Raw genomic sequence first — 22141 nt, 5'->3', positions numbered from 1 at the left:
GCCGTACTCACAGGGGCAGCCGCACGCCCCTGTGGCTGCTCTGGACATCCGAGAAAAATGACTAAGTGTTCCGCACGCCCGTGTGGAAATTCCACACGGTTGTGGGCATTCACAAGCCCAACTCACAGGGGTAGCCGCACGCCCCTGTGTCTTCTCGGGATGGAGAGAGCTCCTCTGCAAAGATTCGCACGGGCGTGTGGAAATTACCCACGCCCGTGTGATTTTCACAAGGTCGCCCACAGGGGCGAGTCCACGCCCCTGTATACTTTCTGGAAAGTCTGTCAATCTCTGCAGGACTTCACACGCCCGTATGGAAATTACCCACGGGTGTGCGAGGATCGCATGGTCATCCACAGAGATGAGTCCACGCCCCTGTGCCTTCTCTGGATGAGCTCGCAATACAAAACCACGGCCGTGTGTTAATTCCACACGGCCGTGTGTTTTCCCTGGATACTTAGAAAACTCTGCAGGCTCTGCAGAAAATTTTTGAGCATGCTTACACACTCAGAGCCTGCAGCAATATGCAATTTATACTAGTGAAAAACATGAGAAATAGCTCAAACGACCAAAACTTCGCTAAATTCACATGAAAACACACGATGAACTTGAGAACCCACGATAAAAATCCTAGCACAAGTATATAAAAATCAAGACACCAACACTCAACACTTTATTCATGCAAACACTAAACTAACAAATTAAGAAAACAGTAAACACTTGGGTTGCCTCCCAAGAAGCGCTTGTTTAATATCACTTAGCTTGACGTACCTTGTCTTACCTCACGGTGGCTCATAGATGAAAGTTTCCCTCTTACCCATGGCTTGGAAACATGATGAGCAAAATCTATTGAGGGTAGAGGGTGAATTGTCGGGCTTGAGACCGCCTTGAAATGGTTCGCCCAAATTGTTCGGTTCACGCACGTCTCCAACAGTCTTGGAGTGTTTCCGGTAACGTCTCCTAGCTCTCTTCAATCTCCGGAGCACCTTCTTCAAGATCCCCGGGGTAGATGGTACTTCTTCCATCGAACCAAGCATCATGATCTCTTCATTGTCCTGCTCTTGGTTGAACAAGCCTTCGTATGGATCCGGATTGAACATCTCCTATATGTATTCATCAACAATCTCATCAGTAGCGTCTAGAAAGTACAAAGTATCATCGAAATCAAGAGAATGCCTCATGGCTTCAGCAAGGCGGTATGTGAGCTTGTCATCTCCAACTCTCAAAGTTAGCTCTCCGCCGTCCATGTCAATCAATACCTTGGAAGTCCACAAAAACGGCCTCCCAAGTATGTGGAGTTGCTTGAACAAACTCAGGAACTTCTTGTACTGTTCATCCCCTTGGTCATTCTTCAATATAGAGGGGTAAGGGATCCTTGGCTTGAAAAGTGAAGGTGCAACCTCCTTCTCTTTGCTTGTTCCCTCTTCAACCTCTATAACCTTGGGTGCGTGTTCATTTAACTTCTCACTCGGAAGCCTACCGTCGACCTCACAACCACTTCTCAAAGTGATCGCCTTCACATGCTCTCTAGGGTCGAGGTATTGCTCGGCAAACTTCCATGTGGCTTTTCCGATAAGGACTTCGCAATCTGCCCCACTTGATTTTCAAGATTATGTAAGGAGGCGGTATGGTTGCAAAATGTAGCCTCAACTGATTCAAACCTTGTATTTGACGATTGCACAAATCTAGTTAAGGCCTTTTCCAAATCGGTCATTCGAGTCTCCAAACCTGAAACTTTGTTTTCCACATTTGGGCCTTGTTGTTGGAAACCCGGTGGCCCCATGGCCTTTTGTGGACCTTGGTTGCTCCACGAGAAATTGGGATGATTCTTCCAACCCGTATTGTAGGTGTTATTGTATGGGTTCCCTTGAGTCCTCATGTTATTACCTACAAAATCGACGTTCTCAACCGAAGGTGCATCACCAATAGATATCGGGCAATTGGAGGGAGCATGTCGTCCACCACACCCAGTGCAAGTAATCACGGCCGCTACTCTGTTCGAAGTTAGAAGATCCAACTTCTTAGTCAGTGATTCCACTTGAGCAGCCAACAAAGTCACTGCATCTATCTCATGGAGACCGGCCACCTTTTCCTTCTCCCTGGCATTCCATTGGTAGCTGTTTAACCCTATTTCTTCAATTAATTGACGGCCTCACCGGGGGACTTGCTGCCTAAGGTACCTCCTGCTGTCGCATCCAAGAGTTGCCTTGTACTCAGATTCAGACCATTGTAAAAGGTCTGAACAATCATCCACTCAAGGAATCTGTGTTGCTGGCATTTTCTCAGGAGCTCCTTGAACCTTTCCCACATCTCAAATAGAGACTCTAATTCCAATTGTACAAAGGATGAGATCTCATTCCTAAGCTTTGCAGATTTTCCGGGAGGGAAATAACGGCCAAGAAAAGCTTCTACCATCTCCTCCCATGTGGTAATTGATGCTCTAGGTAATGAGTGTAGCCACTATTTCGCTCTCCTTTTCAAGGAAAATGGGAAGGCTCTCAACTTGATGGCATCATCCGTTACCCCATTTATCTTCGACATATCACACACCCTCGAGAAAAATTCTCTATATGACTGTTTGGATCCTCATCGGCCAAAACCATTGAAGCTAGCTGCGATTCTCTGCAACATATGGATGAATGTTGGCTTCATTTCAAGTTACGAGTCATGAATCGGGGGACGCACAATGCTCGATTGTATCCCCAACACTGAAGGTCTGGCATAATCGGATAATGTCCGCTGCTGCTCATTCTGTTCTGCCATGTTTTCAGATTCTTCTACTTCCAAATCAGCTAGATTAGACTGTTCTTGTACGGGTTCTTTCCTTTTTCTTCTAAGTGTACATTCAAGCTCGGGATCTCCTTCAATTAGTAAGGAGGGATTCCCTCGGGTCATAACCTGGAGCTGCACCAAAAGAAAAGAAACAAAAATCAGAACGATAATAGAATAAGAAAATATGAAATAGAATGAATAAATGAATAGCTAAGAAAAACATAGTACAAAGTATCTCTAAACGCCTACTCCCCGGCAACGGCACCAAAAACTTGGCACGTCTGAATATGCGTGTACACCGCAAGTGCACGGGTGTCGAAGTAATAATACTTGATGAGTGGGTATCGTATCCACAGAGAGTAGGGAATAAAGACACTTAAATTATTTCTTAACTAATGTGGAATATGAATAGTGATATGTGTGACAAGATTCAATTATCAAGAGTAAAAACAACAAGAAAGAGAGCACAAGTAAAAGAGAAGGTAAGGCAATCGATAAAGATGGGGTACCCGGGTATTGTTCCACCTAGGACAATCGTTTCATTTGTAAGAAACCTCTATTATGCTTCCTAATTAATGCAATAGTGAGTCGTGGAAATCCTTAATTGCATAGTCCCAAATCTAAGGTCAACCATGCCTAACTCTATACATGTCCCGGAGGAGAAATCGAACAATCTCAACACCTCGCACTTGTATAGAATTGCAATGAGCTTTAGGGACTCCAAATGACAAATTCTATTCCTATGTATAGACCTAACCCTTTGGTCCAGGTGAAAGATCCCTAGCCACAATTAAGCCCTAGATGCTAAAATCACTTCAACGCTTCACTCTATTGCACTCGCAACTAAGCCCCAGCAGAAGGTCATCCTTTAGCCCATTCACTCTACTATGATCGCAAAGAACTCTTGGAACATGGAGGTAGGATAGATCATACCGAAGGGGAAAGAGGATGCTCTGCTACCTCTCGACTCACCCTATTAACCCTCTCCAATCTAGCTTTGTCTAACTCTCAAGGTGTGTCACTCATTCACAAGAGTTACCAAGAAGAACTCTCAACCCTAGTGTCACTCTAGTGGAGTATTCATGCAATCAAGCATACAAGATTAGAACTCGCAATAAACATCAATTAATTGAAAGCATAATAAAGAGATTCAATGAAAGGAATACATCCTAGGGTTCACAAATACCGAAGTACCCACTAGGGGTTTAGCTCTCCAAGGAGCTAGATACAATCAATGAAATCGAATGTAAAAACAAAGCATCCATAGAAAACCCCCTCGTTAGTCGTGGCGATGGTCTTGTGGAGAGTCTTCTACACGTCGCAAGGGTCCCTTTGTCCGGCCTACGATACAACTCGCCGGATCGGTGCCGATGAAAGCTCTCCCACTAACCTTCTTCTAAATGGCACGCGATGTCAGAGCCATAAAATCTCTCCAAAGCCCTAGCTAATACCTCTCAAAACCGTAGCCGCAATCCTCTCTCAAGTTAGGGAAAAGATGGAGAAAAGAATGCTGAAATCGGGGCTGAAATCGGCTTTTAAAGGGCTGGAATCAGAAATCCACGCGCCCGTGTGAGCGCCTCTGTGGATTTTTCACACGGGCGTGTGGAATTTCCACATGCCCATGTGGATTCTCTATTTTCCATGTTTTCTTGGCCGGCTGTGAACAGTGCTGATACAGTATTTTGCTACAGTTTTTTTACAGTATCCTACTACAATACCGGTCTGAAATACTCCCGAATCCATGCTTTCATCGAGGTAATGCAAACGGGCACACGTTTACATCGTGGATCGCTTTGCTTCTTCAATAACGGACATGTTGGTGGAGATCTTGTTCTATATGCACAAGTCGGGTTGCTTGAATGTGACTACCCTTGTGCCCCTGCAAATGGTTATACTAACTTAAATACGAGGAGGTTGGCAGCTATTCCCACATCTCGAACCCCACCTGTGTCTTCGCGTTTGAACCTTAGCAAGATTTCCTCCAAATTGGTGCATTTACGACCCACATTGGCTTCTTTCTTTCATATTCGGCCTCACAACCCTACCTGCATGAAAGTAACATAACTATACACATATTAGCGTTAAAACCCGAGAAAAGTAATGCTCAACACAAGGAAAGAACACTTCGTATTCTTATCGCACAAGCACTTATCAAAGAGTTTCTCCTTCTCTTCGTTCCCAAACTCTGGCGACTTTTCACCATGTGAAAACCCTGCCACCTGAGACGATGCCTCCACGCCACCCCACCTCATAGCGCGTGCAACTTATGGTTAGCTTTGGTTGCCGCATCGAACCTTATCCTCACAATAACCAACTCTCCTACGTCGGTAGAGACACTAAGATACTTGCCATCAACCGGTCTATTCTCCTTCCCACTGTGCTTTCCCGTATTGCTTCTATCACTAGGTACGATGATGTTTACCTCAAGTATTAGCTCCCCGACGAAGATCTTGACATCCTCGTCTCCATCACCAATGATGAGGACCTTGAGCATCAGATGCTCTAGTATAATCATCTCTGCCGTGTCGCCACCCCCGGCTAGAAGGCCGCTTCCTGAATCCGCCTCTTTGTCTTGTGGAAACTCTCATCGATGAACTCTGATACTAAGATGGACTGGCAGTGTTTCTTTGATACCCTCAACTCTATTGCTGCCCCACTGCCGCCTCAGGCCCCGGGGGTGACAGCTCCGGCATATTTTATCCCGACAGGACCAAGTGTTTATCAGCTATAAGGAGCAGTGATTCACACTCAAGCGGGACAATGATACCACGCCATGGCACTGCCACTGGGGATGGTTCCTTCGCTAGTATAGGAGATCTATCGTGAGGCAGCGGCGCCTGTCTACGCCATTAGCGCTCCGCCACTAGACGGCAGCGCTATGAGAACGCAAGGCCACAACGTTGGTTTCATTGCCTATGATGGCGTAGGGGAGAGTCAATGAAATCAAGGAGACAACCAAGTCCTCTTCTTGTTTTTTTGATAGGTCTTGCACATCTCTTACAAGGTACTCAAAACAATGTTCAAATGTCTGCCAAGTCAAATGATAACCATTCTCAAGAGAGAAGTTATGATAAGGAAATGGCTGTGAAATTCTCTTCGCTTTTATTCATTACGAAACACGTGCGGAAAACTTGGTTAAGGTTTGAAGAGATGGGTCTAGGAAGATTGAATGTGTTCCTAGCTTTCGCTGTTATTATCCTATCTTCATGTGCTCCTTCAAATGGTCAGCTTCAAGTCGGTTTCTATAATGGCGCATGCCCCGTAGCTGAAGCTATAGTCAAACTTGTGAATGAAAAAAAAGTGTTAGTATTATCTTTTAATTTGCATGTATGAACGTCTCTTTGCTACAAGCTTGTAAACGTTTTATGAAAATATATATAGAAGCAAGCAATATGCGGCGAGATGAGAAAAAAATGAGAATCATGCTTTGTGTGCATGCGTATTCACGAGATGAAATTTCAAACGTGCTCATCTCTCACCAAACTTATATATGCAAATAAAATAATGAGAAAGCATGCTATATACCCCATGCATGAAAGAAATAAAATAATAAAATAATAATAATATAAAAAAGAAGAAAAGAAGAAGAAGCATGCATGCATGCGTGAAAACAATAAAATAAAATAAAATAAAATGATGACGAGAAGCATGCATGCGTGTGTGGCAATAAAAAATATATAAATAATAAAAAAAATAAAATAATAAGAAGCACGCATACGTTTGAACTCATGGGCATGAGCATTAATTAATCAAGTGGATAAGAATGGTTGCCATCTAGTGACCTTGCATTTAGGCTATTTGGGAAATGGTCTCACTCGGCTATATGTCATAGCATGATAATGAGGTAAAGCAACGGCTGCTCAATGTTTGTTATAAGCATGGAGAATATGATCTGACTTTTGTGAGTAACAAAAATATGCCAATGAGTAATGCTTTCTGTAACTAAAATTCAAAAGTGGATGGATGATACTTGCCAGTCTCTCTAAGATAATTCTTTTCTCTTGGCTGGGTTGCTGTTATTAGGTTTTTAAAAAAAATAATAATAAACAAAAGACATGGGTCTACCATGAAGAGATATAAATGGCATAATAAATTAAAAAATGATGATGAGGACCGAGAAGCATGTCATGCATGCATATGGGTATGAAAAAAATAATAAATAATAATAATAATAATAATAACAATAATAACAATAAGAAAGCATGCATACATGCACGAAGGAAAAAAAGGGGGGGTGGGGCATGCGTGCGTGCATGAAATTAAAGAAAAAATAAAATAAAATAAAATAAAATAAAATAATAATAATAATAATAATAATAATAATAATAATAATAATAATAATAATAATAAAAGAATGAGAAAGCATGCTCACGTGCATGAGATAAAAAATAACAAAAAAAAAGGAGAGTATGCAATAAAAAAATTAAATAATAATAAAAATATATAAATTACGGGTCCCATTACACAAGAGATACATGGATCTCTCTTAAAAAATAATGAGATACATGCATGCACATATATAAAATCAAAAGTACATAGCTCACCATAAGAGGGACAACATAAGTATGGATATATACCAAGTGTGGAATTTGAACAACGTTTCTTTTGATCCAAAGCAACACCATGGGTTAGTCAACGATTAAAATTCATGTCCCAAAGGCAATGACAAATTTCAAAGCGATAACAAGACGCATGTCGCATACAATAGCTAGCCAAGCATGCAACGCAATAATAAGGCACCGGCAGTGGTGACTTATTCATTCCAAAACGGCAATAGAAATTATAAAGAAAATTTAAGGCGATCATGAAATATTTATTTCAAAACGGCATTGAGACACGCAACGCGAGACAAGGCATAGGCAGCGACAACAATATGTGATATACATATATATATAAAGAAAGTTATATGTTGACATAAAGATGAATATAAATATATAATAACAAAATTTATGATTCACAGATTTCCTTGCCTTTACTTGTACTTTTGCCCTTAATCGGAGGTTCCCGAGACATTACCTAGTGTAATGAATAATAGAGGCTTGCTTCTATTAGGAATGGAAGAACCCACAAAACAAAATATGATATTTATGATTCGATGTGTCATCTAGTGTCTTCTTCACAGACATGATGCCAGACTTGTATTTTCGATTCCACAAATTCTGGCATGCCCGGTGGGACATTTCTCTACCATATTTGTGGCAAAAGTACAAGCAAAGGTGTTGTTCCTACATCCTGTGAAAGAAATATAATAATGTTTCCTTTTATTTTGTAGGAAAAGAAGAAGAAATGGTACTCAAGAACTCAACCATGGCACTCAAAAACTCAACCACCTATAGAAGCCCGAAACTCACAATTTTCCTTGGTGAAGGAACTGAGGTTTAATTGCCCAACTGCACCTTCAACACTTGAGCTGCAGGAGTTGAGCTAACATTTGGCACAATATCTGAGTCAGTGCAATTTGTAAGGAGACCTGACAGTCCCACGACTTCCATCTAGAGGTCATCACCCCAATGTGATTGTTCCTGGAACTGGTGAGGATGTTGCTATTAGGGAGCTACCAAGAATATCTGCATTCGAGAGGTTATCCCATCCTAAAAGGGTAATTCCTATGAATGATGATGATGATGTTGAACCCACCTTTACCATTACAGCAAAGGGGCGGGAAAGTGGAATTTTCCATTCATTTGATGAAAACACACCAAAGAAGAAAAGTGTGTTTTCAAGGCTCACACAAAGGAAAGTCAAAATTCCAAAACAAAAGTTGGATTTTGTGTTATTCCAAGGACACAAAAATAATCAAATTGGTACCTCCAGTAACTCATTTGAACGTCTTAAGCTAGTGAAAAAGAATGCAACCACTGCAGGCTTGCGTCCCCAATTGAGTGAAAACAAGGTTGGTAGACCTCCCAAGTCCTATCACAAGAATTCGTTTGGTTATAACCTTTACAAGACTTATACAGCATCAAAGAAACTGCAGTCAGAAAAGATAAGGCCAAAAGAATTTTATCAAAAGAAGAAGCAACTGATTTCAACAGCGCTGAAGACGGTGTTTGACCGTTTAGCTCCTACAAGAACTCAACCCAAGATTTCCTCGTCTAAATTTCAATGGATAAGGGAAATTAAGGATGAAGAAATGTCTGATACAGATATGAAAATACACACTTGTCGGATGGTCACTGAAGCAAGAGGAGATCTTGCAACCGAACAAGAACAACCGGGACCTGTTACAAGATCCCGTAGAAGAGAAGCAGACTTCCTAAATGGAGAAGAAGGTTCCATCCATGTGCCACCACATGAGGAGCAAGCGATAAGGACTAGTCTTCCACCACTCCATATGAAAAGGAAACACAAAGAAGTACATCCTCTAAATGAAGACGAAGGGGATGAACCTATCTTTGTTCCTCAAAAGGGACACCATGATGCTGAATATCAAAGACTCAATGATAATATGACAATATTGATGGGGTCAATGTTACAAATGCAGAAACAAATTCAAACCCTAATGGAAAATCAACCCGAACAAGTAGAAAGATCAAGGAGTCCAATCCGACGGCCGAGAGAAGCTCTTAGGACAATTGAGCAAGGGGTAACCCCACGGTTTCCTACGGAGAATGTGCAGAGTTTGAGAAGTCCAACACCTCATCCAAAGGAGACCTTCATGCCGGTGGAACATGGGGGAACCTCTTATGTTCATGTTCAGGAACAATCAGCTGTAATGACTCGGGAAGAGATACAATAATGGTAGTTGCTAAATTAAATCAAACCAAAAGAATTGAGACAAGGACCGATGGAGATAAGCCCTATCCCAGCTACCATGACCTGGTGCCCTACCGCAAGAGATATAATGTTCCTTAATTCAAGAAATTTACTGGGATTGCCAATCCTGACCAACATTTGGCTCATTTTGTGACGGCTTGTGGAGATACAAGTGTGAAGCCATCACTCCTTCTCAGACAGTTCTCTGCAAGTCTCACAGGAATAGCATTTGAATGGTATGCGAATCTGCAACCTGAGTCGATTCAAACATGGCAACAACTAAAAGATGCTTTTCGAGTATGGTTCGGGGGCATAAGTGCCAAAAAAACAATTACTGACCTCGCAGCCACTCGCCAAAATAAAGATGAAAAAGTAGTCGATTACATTATGAGATGGAGGAACTTGAGCATTAAATGTGAACAACCACCTGATCAGCCACAGGCAGTGGGCTTACTACTCAGGAATATTGATAGTTGGATGTCTCCTTTCTTGAGTACATCTGGCATCACTACATTTCAAGGTTTAATCTCACAAGCTAAGAAATTGGAAAGGACCAACCCAAAGGTGTTGTCCAATTTCCAGACCACTTCAAGGAGTGATAGAGACAAATCCAAGAGGACAGAAGGCGTCAAGTACACTACTACAACCTTTAACATTGAGAAAGGGAAAGGCGTGGCGGAGCCCCATAAGACGGAACAAGCTAAAGTACCTAACTTAGGTATCGCTGATAATGAATCAAGACCTCTTCCTTCCTTGAAGGATAGGCTGAATAAGAAGTATTCCTTCAGAAGAGATAAAGTAAATAAAATCTTAAAAGATTCTATGAGAGATGGTCTGCAACTCCCTGAATGCAAAAGGCCTAAAGAGCAAAGCAAAAAAGACCATCCCAATTATTATCCATATCATAGGGTGTTGGGACATACAATAGAAGATTGTTATGTTTTCAAGGATTGGGTCGAGCAACAATATCAAGAGGGCAAAATCACACTCTCAAAGAATGTTTTGTCCGAGCAACCATTTGAACATACACGCTATGTAACTGCTCTAAACCTCGAGGGGTCATCCCAAGGGGAAGTCACAATGGTTGGCAATAAAGTGATACTTGCATCGACAGAAGATGATAAATCTTTTGTTGTTCCAGAAGAGTTGTGGGGAGTATTCATATCCAAAAGATCAATGAAGATGTTGAAGAAGCTGGCTGAACTCCCGGGGATCACTTGGAAATGCTCTCAGCAACCTCCTAAAGGTCACCCGACAAAACAATCAAAGAAGAAGAACAAGAAAAGAAAGCAAAAACATGAACAATCAAAGTGCAAGAAATCCATTATTAAGGAGTATATAGAGACCCTTGAAGAATATGAGTAGAAGGAAAGAGTTCTAATTACCCTCAGAGATTATTTTCCCGAAGAAGTCAAAGAATTACTCGGGGAATTAACTGAGAAAATTGATGAAAATGAAGAAGATGTGCAAGTGGAGACGTGCAAGGTTGTGACCGGTCCTATGTTAGTAAGAAGCAAAGAATATGATAGCTTCTCTGTGCCAGAAGAGTCATATGACCGTTATGACCGGCCATATGTGAGTAAGAAGCAAAGAAAGAAGACAGCATTCAGGGAGAGAGTAAAGAGGGCGAACGGCAAGCTCTTAGAGCCAGACCCACAAGTTAAGCCCAGAGAAGCATATTATACCCCGAAGACTCCAAGATATAAGGTCTTGAAGAAAGTTATGCCTACAGAAGACATCTCTGCTTTCATTCAAAGGGTGACAAAAGAGTCAGCTAATTAGCTGTTGTAGTTACATATTGAAGATGCAGAATGGGACGAATCCGGGACATACCCTCCAGAATCCTCAGGACAAAACTTTGTCTCAGAGATTGTGGATTCGCAGATTCCTACCAAAGCAACAGATACTAATGAAAGATTTATCAAAAAAGATAAGAGAAAAGAGCTCTTTGATCAAGCCATAGATAAAAGATTGGATTTGCCTAAACCCAAAAGGCGATGCTTGATGCATCTTGATAGTCATCCAAACTACTGCCAATATCATCGTCTTGTAGGATATACCATAGAAGAATGTCGAGCATTCCAAAAATGGTTGCAAAAACAGATTTCTGTGGAAAATTTGACACTCCCAGAAGACTACTTTGAAGAAAGAGGGGAATGTTATGCCATATCCACTTATGATGATTCAAAAGATGAACTGAACTTCCTTGATGAAGAAGATGAGGTACCACAACATGTACATCAGATGCAACTCAGAACTGGGAAGACACTCCAATCAAGACAGGCTCCCAATTCAAATAATCGAGATTAAGGTAAGATAATTAAAGAAGATAATGTTTCCCCTAAAAAACCCCTCGAGAAAGCCAAATTATAACATTTTGGCACATTTAAAGAAGGTCCAAGCACTCCTCAGTATGTACGATGCATTGATGATGTCAGCTGAAGTCAGAGAGTCTTTAGTACATGCCCTACAAAATCCTGAGGAGTATCAAGCATACTTCACCGAGGTTAACATGAAAGAATCCTTGTATGCATTGCATACATCTTCAGTGTCCTTCGCATATGATGATTTATTGCTTGGGACTACGGCACACAACAGACCGCTATATGTGACAGGATTTTGTGATAGAGTAAAGATCAACCGGGTTTTGATCGATCCAGGGTCTTCTTTGAATTTAATGACCCTCAACACTCTTCGAGTATTGGCTCTTCAAATATGCCACCTATCTATGGAAAAGATCATCATCCAAGGTTTCAATCAACACAGCCAAAAGACATTGGGGTCGATCACTCTCCCCTTTAAATTTGGAAAAATATCATCTAACGTGAAATTCCATGTAATTGATGCTAATGCTTCCTATAGAGCTCTCTTGGGAAGGCCATGGATCCATGAGAACCAGTTAGTCCCTTCAACACTTCATCAATGCGCAAAGTACCTAGTGGACGGGGAAGAATTCAGAATTGATGGAGAGCTCCAACCTTTTGGCATCCATGAAATACACTACGAGGATGCTAGATATTATCTTAGTACATCCAAAGAGGACAAATCAACCAAAGAGGGCAAACTGCCAAGCCCAAGAGAAGAGTCTGTGATCAAGACAGCCAAAACTACTCCTGTGTTCCAAAAAAAACCAGCGCCACCTCACTTCGGTAGTGACACTGAGTCTTCAGAGGATGAAAGGGATGCGAATAAACACCAAAGTAAGGGTCAAATTGAAAGACCTACTCAAGAAAATGCATTATACATTGTGAGAATTCCTGATGGACTATACAAATCCTTGGATGACTTGAATGTATATATAGTTGAACATCTAAAGACATTTTATGTATCTATAGAAAAACCACCTCGGTATTCATGTTGATGGTCTTGTGGAGTAGCCTCGTCTTCTCCAAAGGTCCCCTTGTCCGGCCTAGGGCACACCTCACCGGATCGATGCCGATGAAAGCTCCCCCAATAACCTTCTTCTAAGTGAAGCGCGGTGTCAAATCCGAAGAGCCACTCCAAAGATGTTCCAAAAGCCTCTCAAAACCCTAGCTGACGGCCTCTCAAAAGATGGAGAAATGTTGGAGAGAAGGGGGAAAGAAGATTCCCAAAATTGGGCTGAATCACCTCTTAAATAGGGCTGGAATCGGGCATCCACACGCCCCTGTGGATCTGCCACACGAGCCTATGAAATTCCCACACGGGCGTGGGGAATTTCCACACGGCTGTGTGGATTCTCTAAAAATCTGACTTCCGGCCGGCTGTGAACAGTAACTGTTACAGTAGCTTGCTACAGTGATTTGCTACATTACTCCATCAAACACTCCCAATTCCACACTTTTCATCAAGGCAACATAAACAGGCATATGTTTATGCCGTAGATCGCAACTTTTCTTCAATCAAAAGCCTCATTGGTGAAGATCTTGCTATCAATGCACATGTCGGGATACTCAAATGTGACTGCCTTCGTGTCCCTCTAACTCAGTGTAATGGCTTGAATACATGGAGGTTGGCACACATTCACATATCTTAGAGCCCCACTTGTGTCTTCGCGTTTGTTCCTTCCAAGATTCTCCCAAATAGTGCATTTACGATCTACTTTGGGCTTCTTCTCTGAAAACATAGTTTCACAACTCTACATGCGCAAAAAAACACAAATACACATGTATTAGAGCTAAAACCTGATAAAATTAATGCTCATCATAAGAAAAGAATACTTCGTATTACTAATACACAAGCACTTATCAAACTCCCCCACACTTAAGCTTTTGCTTGTCCTCAAGCAAAAATAAAACATTGAAGCATAGAAAAAGGAAAGATCGAAAGTGATTGGCCTTAGGTTCACCAAAGCATGCAAGGAAAGCATTCTATGAGTAAGGGGAATTTCAACACTAAATACAAAAAATCAATGCTCTAGCTGAAAACTTGAATAAAAAAGGACCACAACCAGAAATCGTGTAAGTGTGTGTACACTCACTCAATTCAACCCAAGCTATACTCCTTAAAGTTCTAAATATAAAGGACTTATTTATCTACACAACATAACAAAGCAAAAAGATGGTAGTAGCTTCACACATCCTCTAAGGTAGCCCTTTCCAAAGGGGCCACGAAAGTGGCTTTTACGCATTCGAGGTGGTAGCTTTCACTCATCCAATGAGATAGCACTTTCTCTCATTAGGGCATAACTAGTATCCGACTTATGAGAGTAGCTTCATACTTCATAAGCGGTAGCTCTTTCCACCCCAAATACACAACTAAACCAAATATTTTCTTTCTATTTATCTTTTGCCAAAACTTTTTTTTATAATAGAACAAGAAACAAAACTAATTAGTCCCTTAAATATCAAACTTGAGTTTCCAAAAGAGTTTCATGAGCGAGTGGTGCAACAAGTGTCAATCGGGCAAAATTTCCTAGAAATTCAAGTAAAAACTAGAGCATGAGAACATTCAATGCTAAAAAATCTCCTAGACTCAAGAATACAAACATTGCAACTAAGGTGAACCGCCATTGGCTACGTGAGCATGTATATTAATCAAAACTTGTGTAAAAGACATGTGCAATGTGAACCCCACACACACACACACACACACACACACACTTAAGATGTACATTACCCTCAATATACACATGCAAGCACAATAGAAGGTATAGCAATCACGCAAATATGTTGGAGTGGGTAATTGAAACAATACTCCCTTGACTCCTAGTGATGCATTTAGTGGAGCTAAATCCTTGGGAGTAAAGTTCCAATGGGTTGTGAAGCATACACGGTCCACATTGGCCGTGTCCATGACTAGTTCTCAATTCCCATACTGATAAGACCATCTACACGCATACACAAGGGGGTTCAGTAAAGCTCAATAAAAACAAAAACAGCTCGAGTATATAAAAAATATAGCAATGAAATATAACTCAAACAAAAAAATAAAAGATAAACTCAGAAGGAGGATCCTTTCTGAGTGTACAAGGCCAAAATGAAATGCAGAAATAAAGAAAAATATAAAGTCAAAGTAAAGCAAAGATGCACCAAGCGTCAGGGTCATCCTGTATCGGCTCTGCTGTCGCTGCTGGTGGTGGTGGACTAGGTAGATCGATCGGCGCATGAACCGGTGATGATGGTGCTGAAGATGCATAAGGAGTCCTCGGCCGCAGAACAAATGATGAGGCAATGTCTCACTCTAAGATCTACTGTAGAATGTCAAAATGTGCCATAAATTCTGTGTACTGTACGGCCTGTGTCGCTCGAACCTTGGCGATCTCTATCTGTAGCACCCCCACAGCACTCTTGAGCCTCTCACACGATCATAGTCTCGAGAAGGTGAGAACATGCGTACTAGGGGTGACTCCTGTGCCGCAGGAGGTGCCTTGATCTCTATTGGTGCAGGCTGAGGCTCAGGGATAGGCTGAGAACCCTCGGCATCATCACCCTCACCCTCAGCTATCTCTGGAGTGGGTGTAATCAAAGCATATACTCCTGACTGGACCCTGCAAACCATCCCCATTAGCCTCATCATCTCCATGCCTAGGGGAGTAGGTATACTTACCTTCTTGGCCCCTCGAATCATGTCCAGAAGACCCATACACATAACTAGTCTCGTAATGTAAGGGCCTGAGAATATCACTCCTAATCTGATATACTGCCTCTGATGTCATATATACTTTGCCAGGATATGTCCAAGGTGGATAGGCGTGCCCTGAACCATCGAGTAGAGATATAGCAGCTCCAGCAGGCTCAAGACGTCGGTACTGTCACCACGGCCTTGGAAACCCCTAGCTCATACTGGCCCTAACCGCATAACACCCCATACGCTCTCTGGGGGTCAAGGTGCCAGGATAATCTGTTGGCAACTGAGCATACTCCTCAGTGTCTGTGAATGCCTCATCGTAGCCAAAGTATAAGGAGCATCTAATCCTCCTCAAGAATTCGTGTGACATTTTTGTCTTTGCTTATTATCCTCCAAACTACTTCGAATAATGCCTCTCCTCGTGTAATTTTCTTCCCAATGCCTTGAGGCAAGATAAATACAAAAAATGTGTAAAAGCGCATCGTTATTGAGATAATATACATAAAAGTGTAAAGAATTCATCTATGAGTGTATTTTGACACTTATCACTCAACATTGTGTGGTATGAAAACAAAATATAAGGAAACATAAATAAAAAACACTAAAATGAATATGGCTAAGCAAGCAAGAGAAACGGGGTGTTTGGGCATAGACTCCTTCTAGGGTTTTGTAAGTCCAGGACAAAGGTTGTAAGTTAGCAATCTTATTTGAACCGAGAGAAATCCTAAAGTATACTATCCTCTTTCTCAAGATAAATAGTAACTAATCTAGTACAGTGCTAATACAGACAATTCCAAGATCGCATTACACTCTATGAAATCTTAACAAGAATAGACAAGTATTCAAAGTTTAAACAACCCTTCTCTTGAAGTGATCGTCTCTAATCCCATACAAAGTAGAAATGAGATCTCTCTCTAGATCTACTCCATATGATTGCAAAAAAAAAGAGTATGGAATTACTTGTCAATTCTCTTGAGAGGATTATGTGAGGATAACCCTTGACTCCAAACTACCCTATCTCTAGGCTTACTCACAAATCCCCTTCAATCATGGCTTGCCTATGCTAGGCGGGTCTCTGACTTGTCACACAAGCATATCATTCATGAAACTAGGGCTTTCGCCTCAATAGCTTTCAAGACAATAAGAATATACAATTGAATTCAAAAGTAAAGGATTGCAATTAATAATCAAAACAAAGCATGAAAGATCCATAATTAATGTTAATCAAATCTAACCCTAGAATTCATCTATGCCCAAACACCTACAAAATTAGTTCTCCATCAAGGAAGAATAATCATATAATTCACAAGAGACAACAAGAATCATTGAAAGCATTAAAACCCTCTTTCCAATTATGCCTCTTGAGATTGCCGAAGGACTTCCCCCTCATCTTCCACAAACACTGCCAAGGTGCTCCTTGATGGCTCCAATCTAGAGAAAACACCATCTTCTTTCCCAAATCTTGTCTATCAAAAGATACATTCAAAATCCTCATCAAAATCTTTAATACCTAGCTAGTTATGAGCTTCATAGGCGCGTAAGAATGAGGTCGTAAAGAGCTAGAGATGATGGGTCACGTGACTTAAGGGATACCTTACGATCATAAGTCCCATCCGTAAGTTCTTCTATCTTGGTGTTACGGCCCAACTTCCGACCGTAAGCTCTGGGTCATAATCTTCTTTGGACAGATCTTGTGATCACCCTTACGGGCATATGTGTTCCATGTAAGCTCCTCTGGACAGCCCTTACGATCAAGTTACAGGCATAAATGCTGCCCATAAGTCCCTTATTTTTATCCTTATACTCCCCCTTAGGGTATAAGCATGCCTGCAAGGTTCTCTGTTTGAGGCTTACGGCTGTAACCATGACCATAATGTGCTTGTAAGTGGTTTTATCTAGCATGTTCTTCAGTTGTTGATGTTGAGAGAGTTACATCTACGTTGTTATGGTTTTTTCTTGCTTTTTTTAGCTCTCTCTCATCCTATAGCACTACCCAATACCTAAGAATACAATTTTCACCATGTTTAGCATCATCTTCCATAATAATACTCCAATACACGGCGAGTAAGTGTATAAAATGATATTAATTAACACATAAATTTATACTTATCAGAATAACCAATAGGAGAAAAAGGTATACGGATAATATTTCACTTAGGAATTAAGAATTTAGGTAATTGCAATTAATAAAGATTGAACAATAGCATTGTTGAACTGAGGGGTTTCAAAAATATATCGAGTGCTCTCTTGAGTCGCCTTAATACCTAATCCGATGCTATGGTAGGATTGAATCTCTTTGATAAGTGCTTGTGCAATATGAATGCGAAGCGTTCATTCCTTATGTTGAGCATTACTTTTCTCAGTTTTTTACATTAATATGTGTGTTTTTATGTTATTTTTATGCAGGTAGGGTTGTGAGGCCGAGTATGAAGGAAATGGGCCAATGTGGATCATAATGCACCTATTTTTGGAGGAGATCTTGCTAAGGTTCAAACGCGAAGACATAGGGACGGTGTGAGATGCTAGGTATGTGCCAACCTCCTCACATTCGAGTGAGTACATCCATTTGGAGGGGCACAAAAGGCAGGGCACACTCGAGCATTCCGTCTTATGCATACAAGAACAAGAACCCCACCAACATATATATCATTGAAGAAGCAAGTGATTCATGACGTGAATGTGTGCCCGTTTGCGTTACCCCGATGAAAGTATGGAATTGGGAAGTTATTCAAGTCGAAGGCGTAGCGAGAGCTACTGTAGCAATCATGAGCAATTACTATATGACATTGTTCACGGCCGGTCAGAAATCGGAGAGCAGAGAATCCACAGGGCGTGTGGAAATTATCCACCCGGTGGAAATTCCGCCTGCGCGTGTACTATCACGCCCGTGGAGTTGCCCAATTCGACCCTATTTAAAAGCCGATTCATTTCGATTTTTGGTATTCTTTTTCTCCATCTTTTCCCTAACTTGCGAGAGGGCTTGGCTAGGGGTTTCGAGGATATTGGCCAAGGTTTTCGAGAGGTTCTACGGCTCCGATATCGTGATTCTATTAGGAAGAAGGTTGCTAGGGGAGCTTCGATCGAGGCGTATCCTATACAGGGACGAAGGAATCCTTGGACGACAAGTAGAGGACTTTCCACAAGACCATCGACCACGACCATCGAGGGGTTTCTTTATGGATTCATTGCTTTTACATTCGATTTCTTTGATTGTACTTAGCTCCATGGAGGCTAAACCCCTAGTGGGTACTTGGGTGATTGTGAACCCTAGGATGTATTCGTTTCATTGAACTTCTTTATTATGCTTTCAATAAATTGATGCTTATTGTGAGTTCCAACCTTGAATGCTTGATTGTATGAATATTTCCCCTAGAGTGGCACTAGGGTTGAGAGTTCTTGTTGGTAACCTTGTGAGTGGTGACACACCACGGGCGTTAGACAAAACTAGGTTGGAGAGGGTTGAGAGGGGTGAGTCGAGGGAGGTGCAGGGGCGTCCCCTTTCCCCTCCGATGTGATAGATTCTACCTCCGTTCCTCGAGGTTCTTTGCGGCCATAATAAAGTGAATGGTCTAAGGGATGAACCTCGGCTGGGGGCCTAGTTGCGCATGCAGATGGGTGAAGCGTTGAGGGTGATCTTAGTATCTAGGGCTTAATTGTGGCTAGGGGACCTTCACGCTGGACCAAAGGGTTAGGTCTAAATCTAGGAAGAGATTTATCACTTGGAATCCCTAGAGCTCATTACAACTTTATGCGAGTGCGAGGTGTTGAGATTGTTCGATTTCTCCTCCGGGACATGTATAGAGTTAGGCATAGTTGACCTTAGATTTGGGACTATGTATGTAAGGATTTCCACGACTCACCATTGCATTTATTAGAAAGCATAATAGAGAGTTCTTGCACTTGAAGCGATTATCCTAGGTGAAGCATCATTCGAGTACCCCATCTTTACCGATTGCCTTGCCTCCTCCTTACTTTTTGCTCTCTTACTTGTTGCTTTTTAATTTCTGAGAATTGAATCATTACCACACTTATCATTGTTGATACTTCACATAGCTAAGAATCGAATTAAGTGTCTTTACTCCCTACTCCCTGTGGATTAGACCCCGCTCACCCGGGATTATTACTTCGACAAACCTGTGCACTTGCGGGATATAAGCAATGGGATCTTGTCACTCTTCTAATCCTACTTTCACATGATTGCAAAGAGATCTAGAAAATTTCTAACTAGAAATCAGAGCTCTCCCTACACGACTCTAATCGAAAGAATCACAAGTAGCCTATCTCTAGCATGCACTATTGATTCATTCCATCTATGGGTGAACTTACGAGATAAATCTCTCGATCTCAATCACACACAATCATAATGGAATAGCCATTCTCGTTACGATAAATCAATTATACAAAGTTATAGATGAACCCAATAATTCAAAAGAAATCTATATTAAAAGCAATATAAAAATATAATTATCCCAAGCTACATCAAATCTGAACACCCAAAGTAGTTACTATTGGGTTTTAAAGAAAAGAAAGAGGATAAAAAATAATAAAAAGACATAAGGATTATTTTGTAAAAGAAACTGGAACTACAAATGTTTATTCAAATGGCTCAAATTTAATACAACTCTTCTTATTATTTATAAATAAAAATAGAAGCTTATCTAATGGATAAGCATATCACAACTAACACTTAAAAATCAAAAATTCAAAAGACTAAATATGACCAAGTCTTATTATTTTTCATATGCTTGGTAGCTTTTCTTATCTTCCACATTAGCAGCCTTTCCACATCAGCAACTATAGCTTTGATTATTTCCAACACCTTCCCTTAATTTCAAGCTGCACAATTCTTAATGAGTTGTTTTGGAGCACTTCTCTCCAAACTTCAAACACCATGGAGCACTTCTCTCCACATTTCTAAAACTCGTGTAGCACTCCTTTTCACTAGATGCACTTTTCACAACTATTTTAAAAAAGAATTTATTCTTTGGTCTCTTCTACCAAATTCGCACGTTCTTCATCCCTAAATCTGTAATTTACCTGTAAATGTCCATATCTTTTGCACTTGAAACATTGAAAATTTAATGCGCCAACAGTCTTTCGCTTCATGGCCTGACTTCTTGCAATGTTCGCATTGGAGTGTTCTTCTTTTTTTTTCTTTTTGAAAATGAAATTTTGGCTAGATATGCTTCCTCAACTTTCTGTTCTACTCCTTCCTTTCTCATACTTCATCTTCATTCCTGTGCTTGTAAAGCATTGATTAGTTTTGGAAAAGTAATTTGACTAATATCTCTTGAATCTTCTAAAGATGAATTTTTGCCTCAAATCATTCGGGCAAACTTACAAACACCTTTTCCACAACTCTACTATTAGGTAGCTCTTCTCCCATCAACCTGATTTTATTCACCACTGTCATTAACCTGTCAAAGTAGGCTTATATACTCTCTTTCTCTTTCATACGTAGAATCTCAAAATCTCTTTTGAGATTTAGCACTTACATTCATCTTGTTCTGTCATTACCTTGATATAGTTCTTTTAGCGTATCCCAAGCTTCCTTGGTTGTTTCTAAGGTCATAATTCTTGTAAAAATTGATTCTGAAATAGCTACATAAATAAAGGATAAGGCCCTTGGAGCTTTTGCTTCTTCCTCTGCATGAGCCCTCATTTGATTGAGTGTCAGATTATCTCCCAAAGGTTGTATGCTCCTCTTATCTTCAGCTGATTTCCACAAGCCAAGCCCCTTCAAATAAGCTTTTATTTTGATGGCCCAAACTTGATAATTTTCACCATTGAAAACTGGAGGTGAAAGAGCGGACTTATTGGTAGTAGCCATGCTGATCATTCACAGGTCCTTTAGATCTAATAGCTCGGAAACCAAATGTTGGGTTTTAAGGAAAAGAAAGAGGATAAAAAAAATAATGAAAAAACATAAGGATCATTTGGCAAAAGAAACTGGAACTATAATTGTTTATTTAAATGGCTCAAATTTAATACAACTCTTCTTATTTTTTATAGATGATAATAGAGGCTTATCTAATGAATAAGCATATTAGGAAGCATAATAGAGAGTTCTTGCACTTGAAGCGATTATCCTAGGTGAAGCATCATCCGAGTACCCCATCTTTATCGATTGCCTTGCCTCCTCCTTACTTTTGCTCTCTTACTTGTTGCTTTTTAATTTCGAGAATTGAATCATTACCACACTTATCATTGTTGATACTTCACATAGCTTAGAATCGAATTAAGTGTCTTTACTCCCTACTCACAGTGGATTCGACCCGCTCACCCGGGGATTATTACTTCGACAAACCCGTGCACTTGCGGGATATAAGCAAGGGATCTTGTCAAGTTTTTGGCGCCGTTGCGGGGAGTTAGAGCGTTTAGAGATACTTTGCACTTTGTTTTTCTTAGCTATTTCACTACACATTCTATTTCATATCTTCTTATTCTATCATCGTTCTGATCTTTACTTTTTGAGTGCGGCTCAGGTTTATGACCCGAGGGAATCTATCAATATTGATTGAAGGAGACCACGAGCTTGAGCGTACACTTTGAAGGAAAGGGAAAGAAC

The 22141-nt window shown here is 40.8% G+C and overlaps 1 non-coding gene across 1 annotated transcript; it reads left to right on the top strand.

Moving 5' to 3' along the window:
- Positions 1-2257: 2257 nt before the first annotated feature.
- On the top strand, positions 2258-2364 carry LOC120256253. The gene has a single exon (XR_005535244.1). It is a non-coding gene; the product is annotated as a small nucleolar RNA R71 (small nucleolar RNA).
- Positions 2365-22141: the final 19777 nt, after the last annotated feature.

The sequence above is a fragment of the Dioscorea cayenensis genome, unplaced genomic scaffold, assembly GCF_009730915.1.
Source record: "Dioscorea cayenensis subsp. rotundata cultivar TDr96_F1 unplaced genomic scaffold, TDr96_F1_v2_PseudoChromosome.rev07_lg8_w22 25.fasta BLBR01001356.1, whole genome shotgun sequence".
NCBI lineage: Eukaryota > Viridiplantae > Streptophyta > Magnoliopsida > Dioscoreales > Dioscoreaceae > Dioscorea > Dioscorea cayenensis.
The sequence above is the reverse complement of the archived record's forward strand: the minus strand, read 5'-3'. Positions and strand labels throughout refer to the sequence as shown.